This window comes from Zalophus californianus, chromosome 3, assembly GCF_009762305.2.
Source record: "Zalophus californianus isolate mZalCal1 chromosome 3, mZalCal1.pri.v2, whole genome shotgun sequence".
NCBI lineage: Eukaryota > Metazoa > Chordata > Mammalia > Carnivora > Otariidae > Zalophus > Zalophus californianus.
The window spans coordinates 62,470,142-62,480,250 of record NC_045597.1 but is presented as its reverse complement, the minus strand read 5'-3'; the positions used below and the strand labels follow the sequence as shown (position 1 = coordinate 62,480,250).

The 10,109-nt window shown below is 40.1% G+C and overlaps 1 non-coding gene across 1 annotated transcript; it reads right to left on the bottom strand.

Annotated features, from left to right (window-relative positions):
• Nucleotides 1–5,977: 5,977 nt before the first annotated feature.
• Nucleotides 5,978–6,111, bottom strand: LOC113921191. The gene has a single exon (XR_003519587.1). It is a non-coding gene; the product is annotated as a small nucleolar RNA SNORA31 (small nucleolar RNA).
• Nucleotides 6,112–10,109: the final 3,998 nt, after the last annotated feature.

Genomic DNA, 10,109 nt, shown 5'->3' with positions numbered 1-10,109 from the left:
CGGCGCTCCACCAGCCAGCAGAGCACTTGGTGTTGGCCAGCGCACAGGCTTCCTCAAGTCCCAGGCCAGCCGCCTGTCCCCTCACACCACGGGTTCCCTAAAAGTTCCCAAATCCTGGTGCCTCTTACTGCTGTTCCCAGAGGAGCCAGAGCCTTTTTCGTTTCTGAGAGAAAAGCTACTATAAACACAAAACACTGTTAGGATATGACCCTCTTATTTACTAACCAACGCATTTTTCATGCATATCTGTGATTTGCAAGTCTTTTCATAATAGGGCTCCTTAGTTACGTTCAAATGTGTCATCTCAAAATAATTCTCAAAATGGACTTCATTAATATCAAATTCGCTTACCCATTTATCAGTCAATTTATCAACAGATAGATTCCATAAATGTTTATTTTGCCTTTACTACATGACAGGCTTTGGAGCATATGATAAGAATACCAAAAGAAAAAGACTTGAACCAGTCCTCAAATTCCTTACCATCTGTACTAGTTCACTAGGGCTACCATAACAAAATACCAGAGTGGGGTGGCTTACACAACAACAATTTATTTTCTCATAGTTCTGCAGGTTGGAAATCCAAGATCAAGGCATCTGCAAGTCTGCCTTTAGAAGCCTCTCTCCTTGGCTGACAGGTGGCCGTCTTCTCCCTGTGTCCTCCCCTGGTCTTCCTCTGCGAGCACACATCCCTTTTACAAAGACACCAGTCAGACTGGATTAGGGTCCCACCCTAATTGCTTTGTTTTAATGTAATCACTGCTTTGAAGAGCTTATCTCCCAATATGGTTTCATTCTGAAGTACTGGGGATTGGGACTTCAACATATGACTTTGGTGAGAGGAGGATGGGGGGACGATATTCAGCCCCTAACACCATTTATTTGGAGAAGTGGAGAAATTAAAACGTGATTACAATGAAGGGTACTAAGGAATATGGTAGAGAAGATACGAGGTGATTCTGAAGCATCAGATAGGACAGCTAGCCCAGTGTGGGTAAGGGTGGGGAGCAGTCAAGGAAGGCTTCCAAGAGGAGGAGATGCTCCCACACTGAACAAAAAGGTGGCACATACAGAGACCTGGAACGAGAGTACAGCTTATTGAAGTAATTCCATGTGACCAAATCATAAAGCACAAGAGTGGAAGCAAGAAGACAGACATGAGAAGATGGCAGGGCCCGGAGGATAGCCCCCTTAAGGAGACCGGGCTCAGTTCCATCGCAGTGGTATGTCAGAGAAATGCATGGTAGGGAAGGGTAGGAGTGCTTACGGAACCAGATGTGCACTTTATAATAGATCATGGCATTCATTATTGGGGATAGATCAGAGCTCCTGCCAGACTAGAGGCTAGGCGAGCAGGTAGGAGGCTGACAAAATTAGCCATGTGAAAGGTGATGAGGACCTAATGTAACCCATTCGTGGGTAGACAGAGAGGATGGTGTGGATTAGCACTGAAACTGAAGCCACAGGGCAAAAGAAGTTCCTTCCAGGAGAATATGCAGAGTAAGTAGACTAGAGGCCAAGGAGGAAACTGTAGGGTCGTTAGTTAGCATTTAAAGAAGGCCTAACAAACAGGGATGCCAAGCAGGCTGGCAGCAACTCGAACTATAAACACAAAAGAAGAACGTGTCCAACTGTAGCGCACAAGTCCATCTAAACAGGGCAGCCATAGCCTAGCTCCAGCAGAGGCTACCACAGGTGCATGCTGCCCAGGCCTGCCCCATCTTCAGATTCTTCAAGAAAAGTGATACCCGTAGCCCGCGGGTGAGATCATCCAGTTTTTAAACAGTAAAAAGCAATTAGAAAACCCTAAGCAGGTCAAGCAACATGAACATGTGGGCTGTATCTGACATGCAAGTTTGAATTCAGGGGACTAGACACCACCAAGGAGACAAGGAAGGGGGACAGGCGAGGGAAGGCAGTGTTGTGGTGGATTGGATTGTCACCCTGTCCTGCCTGGGAGGGACTCCACATGACGCCTCACTGACATCAGGCTGGGCCATGTGAGCACAGGGGACCTGTGTTACTCACTTGCTGGTGGAAAGCTTTACAAGCTGGTATGTGCTTCTCTGTGATCTCTTTTTTTCCCTCTGATAGAAGAGGGACCACATTCCACAGAGTGCCCAGAATGATGAGGACACAGAGCAGATCTGCGGCTGGCCTAGAACATAGAGCACAATTGAGAAATAAATCGCAAGTACTGAGATTTGAGGATCACTCACGGGGTTACTGTAGCGTAACCTGGCCTATCCTGACTGATGCAGCCACAGGAGCCGAAGGAAAATGGGTTCTCTGAAGCGAGTAACAATGCGTGTCGTCAAATGCTACAGAACCAGTTCAGGGAAAATTTGCAATCCCAGGCAGACACAGCAGAACAGGATCCCTGAGCAGCAAGAGGGGGATGGGTTTCGAGGGCGGGGCCTGGTCTAAGACATGAGGAGGGGCACTTCCTGTTCCTCCAAGGGACTTATGGAAAGTAAGACAGCATAGGTGTGGGTACAGGGACAATTTCAGGAGGCAGGTGGGCAGGATGTTGAGGTGGCTTGGAGTACATACAATAAAATCAACATAAAATTCAGAACTCTATGCTGTGATAATTAAAAGGAGGGAGGCATCACTTTTGCCTGGAGCAATAAAGGTAGATGTGAAAGAAAAGAGAAAATTTGAACCAGACTTGAAGGACAGATATACATTTGTTAAGATACACTAGCTACCCTAAGACAGAAATCCCCCAATGTGGTAAGCTTGACACAATAGTAATTTTTTCTAATGCATGAAAAGTTCAAAATCATGGGGGAGAGACTGTGCCACTCAATCTTTCACGGACAAGACAGCTAAAGGCTCTGCCACCTTCCATATTTGACTTGCATAACAGAGCTGTTCTGATATTTACATACAGTTTGCAGGCAGACAAGACACTAGGGGGAAAGTAAATTGGCAGGTTTATATAAGCAAGGCCTGGAAGTGGTACAACTCAGTTACACCCACCCCTAACTGCAAGGGAGGCTGGGAAATGTAGTTTGGCTGTTAAATGACCAGATAGCCAGGGTCTACCCAGTGGGCAGGAATTGGCTTGCCAGAAATAGAGTGAAGGAAAGCACTAGACAGAAAAAAATGGCATAGGGGTACCTGGGTGGCTCAGTTAAGCGTCCGACTCCTGATTTCAGCTCAGGCCATGATCTCAGGGTCATGGGATGGAGCCCTACATCAGGCTCCATGCTCAGCAGGGAGTCTGCTTGAGATTCTCCCTCTCCCTCTCCCCCTACTCATGTGCTCTCTCTCTCTCTAATAAATCTTTAAAAAAAAAAAAAAAAGGAAAGGAAAAAATGGCATAAGCAGGGAAGAAATTTTCAATATGTATTCAGGGACTATACTAAATTAAAATTGTCTACAACGTAGAATTCATGCAAGTCTCTTGGGAGAGAAAGCTACAAGGGGAGGCTCGATCCTGATTGAACAAGGCTTTAAATACCTAATAAGAGTATTAAGCTTATCTTAGCCATCAAGGACCTAACAAAGGTTCTAAAATGACTTTTCACTGAAAAAGATCTTTCAGGAAAGTAGAGGTGAAGATATTCATTAATGGGGAAAAAAAGAGATACATGGAGCAAATATGGCTAAATCTTGCTAATCACTGAATCTGGATAAGGAATGTCTTGACTTTAGTGGGTTTTTTAAAAATTCTTAATGATAAAAAAAACTTTTTAAAAGATATCAGATGCCCTTAACAAATCTTTCACTATACAAGCCACAGGATAATAAAACCAGTAAGGATGAAATAAGTCTTCTATCGGTGCATTAGCTTCTACTGTGAAAACCACTAGTTGATGTGTGCCCACTTTGGAAGAACTAGGACAATGAAGGTATTATTTTGGGGGAATCTACCTACTGTTATCAGTACAGGAATAGTTTGTCCCTCTGCTGAAAATCACAGGTACTTGATTCACTGCTCCTTCCCTGAATGTGTCAGAATTAACTTTACAAGCAATGCCAGACTTCCATCAGCATTGTAAAACTGTTCTGCAGATAGGCTGTGATCAGAAATGGATTCTCTGAATGAGTCACAAAACTCTTCTGTAGCATCATGATTTGTTGTTTTCCATCACTTCTTTGGCTGGTGATGCTGAGGACTCACTTCACCTGCAATCACCAACACCGTATTTGTTCATAAATCTCTTTTATTTCGAGGCCAAAGATGGAATCACCCTCACAACTTTTGCTAAGAAACACTCATGGAGGACACAATTCAGGTATTCCCAATGTAGGCAGATGCACGGCCTCACCCCCAAACATGTAGGACACTTGAGATTTGCCAAGAATTTTTAACAATTGCTTTTTCATAAAGAGAGAAAACTTCTCTGGGCTTATACTTTCAAGTCCTGCAGAGAGATTCACATTATTCTTTGCAAGCTAGCAAAACCCTTCTTGCTTTTATGGAGACAGATGATATAATGGAAAATACACACACACACAACAGTGATCAGACTAATCTGAGCATCGGCAGCGTTTAGCAGTTACATAACTTCTACGATCCTATGACATGAGAATAATAATACCCATTACCAGGATCACTATATGAATGAAATGAGACAACACACATCAAGTGTGTAACATAGTATGGTGTTAATACATGTATGTTTCCCACACATACTCCACTTGCCCCACGTAGACTCAGATCCTGGCCTTGCCTCTGATGAGCAGAGCACCATAATCCAACTGTGAAAGCTTACCTGACCTCAAGTAGTGTGCACCCTCATGTACAGATACAGCACCTCCTGTGTTCCTGCTCTCTGCACCTTGCATTCTAGCATGGTGCCACCGACAATGACTGGCCCCCTTGAAACTGCACCTATACTGGCTGCTTTGTCTTGGTGGAGACACACTACTGCCTTCAAGGGCTATTAAGCACCGAGTACGAAGAAGAGATACCATGCTTCCAAGGGCCTCTATAGAGGGGGCAGCAGAAGAAAATCCACTTGTTTGACCTGCCCAGGCTGCCTCCAATCTTGACTTTTCCAAAGATGGCAGAGTCCTTCCAGTCAATGACTCTTCTGGCTCTTCTTATTCTGAGGTCTGCTGCAAAGGTTTTCTCCCATGTTTTCTTCTAGGTATTTAGAGTTTTAGTTTTTACATTTAGATCTGTGATCTATTTTAAGTTAATTTTGTATAATGTTCACTAGGTTCTCATAGATGCTTTCTATTAGGCAGAGGAAGTTCCATTCTACTCCTCGTGTCCTGAGAGTTTTCTTCAACTATAGATGTGGGACTGTATCCAGTGCTTTTTTTCTACATCTATTGAGATGATACTATGTTTTTTTTCCTTTTTAGTTTGTTAATATGGTGAATTAAATGGATTGATTTGGGGATGTTAAGGCAGCATTCTTGGGATAAATTCCACATGGCCATGATGTACTTCTTTTACACCTTGTCAGATCAGATTTGCTAAAATTTGCTTTAAAATTTTTGCATCTATATTTATGAGTGATATTGGTCTACAGACTTCTTTTCTTGTAATGTCTTTTCTGGTTTGGTATTTGGGTAGTGCTGGTCTCTTTGAATGAGTTGGTATGCATTTCTTTCACTTCCATATTCTAGAAGAGTTTGTATTTTTGGTATTGTTGGTATAATTGCTTTTTTTAATGTTTGGAAGACTTCTGCAACAAAATGATCTAAATCTGGAGTTTTCTTTATGGAACGATTTTAAAACTATAAATTCAGTATTTTTAATAGGTATATGGCTATTCAGGCTATTTCTTCTTAAGTGAGTTTTGGTAGCTTTTGCCTTCCAAAAAGTTTCCCCATTCCAATTAAGTTGTCAAATTTATTGGCATAAAGTTGTTCATAGTATTCGTTATTATCTTTTAATATCTATAGAATCTCTAGAGATGCCACCTTTCTCTTTTTTTTTTTTTTTTGGAGTAAAACAAGATTTCATTGTTGACAAGGTTACTTCTGAGTTGCAGAAATTCTTCTGTTTTTTCCCTGTACTCCCCCATTCAATCTTGACTGCCATAATGAGACAGACAGAAAGCGCGAGGACACTTTTTTCTTGCATCTCTAGTGGAAACCTTAGCAGCAGACAGGAACTACTCCAGGTCTGTCAAACGGATGCATTCTCATTCTTGATATTGGTAATTTGTGTCCTCTTTTTATCCTAATCAGCCTGACTATAGTTTTATTCATTTTATTGATTATCTCAAAGAACCAGCTTTTGGTTTCATTGTTTTTCTCTTTTTCTTTTCTTTTTTTTTCTATTTCATTGATTTCCATTCTGATCATTATTATTTTCCTTCTTTTGCTTATGTTGGATTTAATTTGCTGTCATGCATTTAAATTTTATAGATATAATAGACACACAGTTATCATGTCTGCTCAAACAGCAAATTATCTTTTTAAAGAGATTTTAATAAGAAAAAATATCTTATTTGCTGTTATAAATTTCTGGGGTTCTTCATTTCTATGTATAGCCAGACTTCCATCTGATATTATTTACCTCTGCCTGAAGAATTTCTTTTAAAATTCCTTATAATGTGGGTGTGCTGGTAATGAGTTGCTTCAACACCTGAATGTCTGTAAAGTTCTTTATTTTGCCTTCATTTTTTAAAAGATATTTTTGCAGAGTATAGATACTAAATTGATAGATTTTTTTCTTTAAGTAAAGATATTGTTCCACTGACCCCGCCCCTGAATAATTCCAAGAAGAAATCTGCTACCTTATCTTTTCCCTTCTTATCTTTTTCCTTCCTTTCCTGGCTACTTTTAAGATTTACTCTTTATCATTGATTTTTTTACTCTTTATTGTTGATTTTGAGCAATTTGATTAGGACGTGATGATGTAGTTCTCTTAATGTGTCTTGTTCTTGGGGTTCATTGAACTTTCTGTATCTGTGAGTTGATAGTTTTCATCAGATTTAAAAAACCTCAAGCCATTGGTTCTTCAAAAATCTTTCTACTCCCCTCCACCTTGGAGGATTCTGAATCTAGTCCAAATATGCTGCTTGAACTTACTCCACAGTTCATTGGTGCTTTTTCCCCCAGTTTATTTTTTCTCTGTGTTTCACTATGGATAGTTTGTTTCTATGCCTTCAAATTTAAAATCTTTTTACTTCTGTGACATGTAATCTACCTTTAATCCTATCCAGTGTATTTTTCATCTCAGATATTGTAGTTTTCATCCCTAGAACTGTGATTTGGGTATTTTATATTTACCATGTCTCTATTTACCTTTTTAAATCTATAGAATATAATTATAATAACTGTTTTAATGTCCTTGTCTGAGAATTTTAGCATTTTTCAGTTGTGAAGTTAAGTGTGTCAGTTACAACTGATTGGTTTTTATCTTCATTTTGTTTGTATTTTACCGCTTCTTTACATGCTTGGTAATTTTTTATTGGACACCAGACATTATGAATTTTACTGTGTTTCTGAATATTTTTGTATTCCTAAATTCTTATATTTTGTTCTGGTACACAGTTATGTTTGCTGGAAAAATTGTTATTTGGGGGTCTTGCTTTTAAGATTTTTTAAACAAGACCAGAGCAGTGTACAATCTACAGCTAACTAGTCCATTACTGAGGACAACTTTTCTGAGGACTCTACCTCATGCCCCATGTGTTATGAGTTTTTCCAGCCTGGCTGGTGTGGACAGACACTATTCCTGGTCCTGTGTGAACACTGGGCATTGCTTCCTCTAGTCTTTTTGGATAGTTCTTTCCCTCCCTGCAAGTGGTTTCCTCATTTGCATACACTGAGCAGAACTCACGTGAATGCTCAAGGGGACCACTGCAGATTTTGGAGTTTCCTTTCTGTGCAGCAATCTCCTTTCCTGTGCTCTGCCCTCTGAACCCTGGAGACTTTTCAACCCAGAGAGACCACGAGTCCCCTCCTAGGTACTTCCTCTCCACAGCACAGCCTGAAAATTCTCTTATGGCATAAGTTATAGAAATCATAGGCAGAGCCACTTTACTTACCGACACAATAAGCTCAAAATCTTTTAACAGAAGGGACCCCCTCTTACACTGTTTATGATATTATATCCAACAAGGAGTACAATCTCAACTAATACTTGTTGAACTGAGAGAAAATTGTATACACTCTCCAAAGTAGGGCAAATTAAGATCCCATGGGATGGGTGACCTTCCCTAACTTATATTCCAAATCTCCTTCTCATTCCTTTATTCTACATGCTTATCAGGAAAATTCCAGAAGCTAGTCAGGTCAACATACATATTATTTTGTTACATTTAGGATTAAAAGTCAAATACATGTTATTTTTTTCCTCTCTTCTCTTTGACAGTTAGAAACAGATGTTTTAATATCCTGAGGAAGTCCTAATATGATAAGTCCTTAAAATGTGAACATTATAATATCACTGAGGACAGATAAATGGAAAAACAAAATGTTTCAGCTCCCAGAAGGCCAAATCTGAGGGGATGGAAGTAACAAGAGGAGCAGGAAATAGCATTACTATCACTCTCAGCCATTTCCCAGGATGTTTCAGAAAATGAGATGACTTTAATGACCAGCAACAATTCATTACAAACCAGCACTGCATCTCAAAAGTTCTGAGTTTGGAAAAAGAATGCACCTTCCTTCAGCAAGTCTCCTCTAAATGTGGCAGTCATCACACTCAAGCAAGTAACCTGATAGAAAGGAAGGATGCTTTGGCTTCCTTTTTATTTTTAATTTTTTTTATTTAAGTAATCTCTATACCCAATGTGGGGCTTGAACTCATGACCCCAAGATTAAGAGTCAAATACTCTTCCAAATGAGCCAGCCAGGTGCCTCTGGCATGCTTTTAGAATGTGACCTGTTGGGTACTCAGAAACATTTCCTCCTGGCAGCAGCAGCTGATCCATGGAGATGGTGCTCTCCTTCACTGCCTCACAGCACCACCATCAATCTCTCATGGAAAGATGAAAACACAGGGGTGTTGGTGAGACAGTAAAATTTAAAGTCAGACAATGGATGTTCAAGTCCTGCTCAGCCACATAATATACGTTTGATATCAAAAAAACCCCAAAACACCTCAGTTCTTATATTAGTCTGCTAGGGCTACCACAACAAAATACCACAGACTGGGCATCTTAAATGACAGTAATTTATTTTCTCACAATTCTGGAGCTTAGAGTTTAAGATCAAGGTGTCAGCAAGTTTGGTTCCACCTGAGGCCTCTCTCCTTGGCTTATATGTAGCCAACTTCTCACTGCATCCTGACATGGGCATCTCTTGGGCTACGTATTTCTGTGTCCTAATCTCCTCTTCTTATAGGACACCGGTCAGATTGGATTGTTTATGACCTTATTTTTGCTTAATTACCTTTTTACCTTTTTAAAGCCCCAATCTGCAAACAGTCACATTCTGAGGTACTGGGGGTTAGGGCTTCAGCATAGGAATTTGGTGGGGGGTGCACAATTCAGCCCACAACAATTTTCAAAGCCACGTTTTCCCCAGTCAAAAGAAGGCGATAGCAAAAGTTGCCTTGAAAGTTTATAGTAAGCTTTTGTCAATTTAATGAAATAAACGTACAGGAAAATATATAGATCATAAAAATATAGCTCCATGAGTTTTCATAAAGTGGATAGTTTCATCACCAACCAAACCTAGAAACAAACCCAGAACTCCTTTTGCCCCTTCCACAAAGGTAATCACTAGCCTAATTCCTAACAGGATAAACTAATCATGCCGCGTTTCTATGTATTCTTTGTGTCAGACTTTTCTCACTATTGTTTGTGAGAGTCAGCATGATGTTGGGCATCCTTGTAATTCGTTCATTTTTGTTGCTATATTGTATTCCAATGCATGAATATACGATAGTTAATTTACACATCTATTATTAAGGAATATTTGGGTTGTCTCCAGTTAGGGCCATAACTAGAAGTGCAACTATGAATACTTTTGTTGAACATATGTACACATTTTTGTGGGTATATACCTGAGAGCGGAATTGGTGAGTCATAGGATATGTACATATTCAACATTAGTAGTTACTGTCAAACATTTTCCAAAGTAACTGTATGAATTTATAACCCCCCCTAGACGTACAGGAGAGGTTCCAGGTACTCCACATAAGGATACATATTTTTTTTTGAGATTCTATTTATTTATTGAGA